The sequence below is a fragment of the Furipterus horrens genome, unplaced genomic scaffold (genome assembly GCF_987537825.1).
Source record: "Furipterus horrens unplaced genomic scaffold, mFurHor1.1.pri manual_scaffold_9, whole genome shotgun sequence".
Taxonomy (NCBI): domain Eukaryota; kingdom Metazoa; phylum Chordata; class Mammalia; order Chiroptera; family Furipteridae; genus Furipterus; species Furipterus horrens.
In genome coordinates, this window is record NW_028327179.1 from 81585568 (window position 1) to 81589526 (window position 3959).

General features: G+C 35.4%; 1 non-coding gene across 1 annotated transcript; it reads left to right on the plus strand.

Moving 5' to 3' along the window:
- The first annotated feature begins 3653 nt into the window (after positions 1 to 3653).
- LOC150002058 (U6 spliceosomal RNA) lies at positions 3654 to 3756 on the plus strand. Its single transcript, XR_016513278.1, has one exon. It is a non-coding gene; the product is annotated as a U6 spliceosomal RNA (small nuclear RNA).
- Positions 3757 to 3959: the final 203 nt, after the last annotated feature.

Below are 3959 nucleotides of genomic sequence, written 5' to 3' on the forward strand. Positions count from 1 at the left end.
ATTGACTCCTCTAAGATATCACATACACACGAAAATAATCTCCTTATAACTAGCAGAAACAAATTACTGGAATGTACCTGAGAAAACTGAATTTCCAACTAGATCAGACTCTTCTGGGAAAGCTGAGTTTTAAATTAGTTTGTACCCTCAATGTGTTCTTTGTAAAAATCTGATGTCATCCTTCAAAGGCAACTTTCCAGAGGCCAACATCATTGCATTCCCTCTTCACTTCACTTAATTTTTAAAGTGTGTGTTAGAGCAGAGGCTTAATGAAGAATGTCTCTCTCTTAACAACGTTTAACCTGTGGAGATAGAGATTTCATCTCACAACAACAACAACAACAAACCCTCTAAACTCGGATACCATCTTCTGTTCAGATATTAGTTTATGAAGCAGACAATTGGCAACCTAAAACATTTCTCTACTAGTAACAACACTGTAAACACTTGGTAGGTCAAATGTAACCTTTAAGAGACATCAGCTACTCACAGAGAACTCTGCATTATACAAACATCCTGGGAGAAACACATGACTTATGTAGCCAATTTCTACATTTCAATTGTGCTGTGTGTATTGTAAGTGAATGTATTTTGCTCCAGTCCTTGCTCCTTTGACCTTTTAGAGTCCTTATGAGACTCCAAAAGCAGCAACCAAAAGCACAGTGTTCCATTTTGGAAACATTCAGAAAGCAAGGTTCTTTGGCTAAATTTAGTTTGTAGCATTCACAATTTAAAAACACATCTGGCCATCTTTCTAGGAGAAACATAGTTACTCACTTTTGATTTAAATAAATTGGTCAAATAATAGTTGCTTCTTCTTAGTTTACCCATGTTTTTTTAAAAAAAGAGAAGGGGGTGCCAGGGTGGGAAATAACAAAAACTGACCCGAGTCAGGCTTTTTAATGGTTGCAACTCAGGCGTGCTTGTTTTGTAGGCCACCAAACAATGGAAACTTTGTGTTCATTTAAAATGATTCTGGCTCAGAAAACACAAATTATAATGAAAACTGAGGCAACAAAATTAGAAGCTGCAAACATTGAGAACGACTCTTACTGAACAAATATTGTCAGCTTTATTAAGAATTATATTTGACACAAACTTCAGAAAATAATTGAAAGTTAATATAAAATATGAGAATCAGTGCTGAAAGTGGTATGATAACATGGGAAATATCATTGATCTTTAAGAAATCAAACTTTGCTCATGTTAGCAATTGCCCAGATTTTAAGGCATGTATTATTTAAAGAATAATGCTTAGTCATAAATCTTTTTTTCCAGGTAACAAAATCTAAAAGAGCACACCAAGTCACAGAAATTCACTTCTTTGGCTCCACAAAGTTAAATTAAGTTTGACTATGAGAAATCACCAGGTCAGAGACTAGATGTGATTTAGAAGTTTGAGCCTAACCCACGTGTAATGTAGCTTTGTGCACTGAAAAACTAGATTTTGAAAAACAGCTGTTATTTTATTGTGGCAAGAACATTTAACATAAGTTCTGATTTCTTAACAAACAATCTTAAGTCAACAATACAGTTTTGTTGACTATAAGTACAATGTTGTACAGACTAATTCTATAATTTATTCATTGTGCCTAACTGAAACTTTATGTCCCATAATTAGTAATTTCCATTTCCTCCTCCCTCTAGCCCCTGGAAACCACCATCCCACTCTTTGATTCTATGAATTTGATTATTTACATATCCCTTATAAGTGGAATCATGCAGTATTTTTCTGTGACTGACTTACTTCCTTTAGCATAATGACCTCAAGTTTCATCCATGTTGTAGCATATTGCAGAATTTCCTTCTTTTTTAAAGACCAAGTAGTATTGCTTTGTATGTGTATGCCACATTTTCTGAAATAAATAAATAAATAGCAGTTTTCTCAGAATTTATAAAATTGTACATGAAGAGTCAGACTGATGTCTTGGATGATAAGGTTTTCTGCAGACCTTAGTACTTAGCTATCAATATATGAGCCAGCAACATCAGAATTCAGTGTGTATGGAGAGAAGTAGAAGAAAAAAGGTTATGAAAGCCATTCCGTACTTCTTCCCTTCTCCTCACCTGCACTCAGGGATCGAACCTTACCCAAGGAGACCTCATCTTACTATGGGGTAGTGTCTATGGTTGGTGACATCTGCTGAACTTGGTGAAACTCCGCCAAGAGACGGGAAGGAGTGTGCAAAGAAAGCCTGAGAAGAACAGGAAACTCACCCAGACCATCTTCTTTGTTACCTGTGTTGATCGATTAGACTAAGATTACAGTGTTTCCTAGTTCCCTCTGCCCTGCCACACAAACACAAAATATATGCACACAACTGCACGTATATCTACTTCCTCATGTGTAAATCTAAAATTTTAACTCTCTGTAATCATAGCAAATTTTAAAAGTTGACAGAAATCAAGGCAGGTCAGGTGTCTTCCAAAACTATGTTCTTTCCACCCAGCTACAGCAGTTCTTAATAAATAACAGTGGTGGGAGGGGTGTGGGTGAAGAAGAAAGCACACGAAACAAAGTCTAAACACAACAAACAGAAACGTACCTGACAATGCCTTCCAAATATTTAAGGGCTTCCTGAATTAGGTCACATGTTAATGATAAAGCTCCACTGAGGAAAATTCTGGAAATAGTTATATCTCTTACCGCATGACGGGTGTGAAGATCAGACTGTAGATGCAGGAATGTTTGTAGATAGTTGAGATTGAGTTCTAAATGGTGTCTTTTGGCAAAACAGTTTTATTTCAAGAAATGTTTCCATTTCAAAGGCATCAGGTTTGGAAGTCAGCAAATTATGAGCAGGAATACCGAAAAGCTACACCAAAGGACACTGATGAAATCTTCCCCAACCCCTCAAACTTCAAATCTTGAGTGCAGCTATAGAGAAAGTGTTTGCTCGTAAATCACTTAGAAATAATTGTGAGAGTCCAAGTCAAAACCTCGATGAGGTAAGGATCAGTGTTTGGCATATGAGTTTTGCACACACACACACACACACAAATGTTATATTAATAAGAACAGGATGAGTTGGGGGAGATTATCCAAGGTAATAAATTTGTAAAATTAGGGGCAGATGTGGGCTTCCATCACTTCTAAATAGTTATAATAGAGCACAGAGATTAAGAGCAAGGACTGTGGAGTCAGGCTGACCTAGAGGCCACTTTCACCACAGTTTACTGATTATAGACCATGAGCAGTTATTATACCTGAATCTCAGATTTATTATCTTCAATATGAAAGCAAGAGAATTACCTCATTGCATTCTTGCTGGATAAAGCAAGACAATGCATGCACATTATTTAGCATAATGCCTTGCACATCACAAGTAAATTAATCTGGGTTTAAGTCTTTCTTTTTTTTTAGTTATTTCATTTTTCACCAGATAAATTAGGAAACTACAGCAATATCATTTTGATTCTGATCATCTATCCCTATGTTCTGCCTCTGAGTGTAGAATCAAAGGGTATTTTATGGGAACACATCACAGTCACCCCCAATTGATATCCTGATATGGAGCATTATGAAATTGTTATAATCCTTTATTTAGTAGTAATAATGATAATAAAATGGTTTTTGCTTACCTTTTTGGCTTACTGTTTCTGTAATTTTTCAGTTATTTTGTACATAAATATTTTCTTTAAAATGTGTATTAGTGCTCCCTTTGGCAACACATATACTAAAATTAGATGATACAGAAAATATTAGCATGACACTTGCTCAACGATGACATGCAACTTTATAAAGTCCACATTTTTATGAAAAGACTTTTGGATATGAATAAATGGTGGTCATGGTTAAAATATGAATGTACTTAATACCACTGGCCTATTCATTTGAAAATGATTAACATGGTAAATTTATGTTATATGTATTTTACTATCATACAAAAATTTGGGGAAATTATGTTACTACTGCTTCATTAAGAGGACCTTGAGCTCTTAAAATGCCGGTCCTTTGT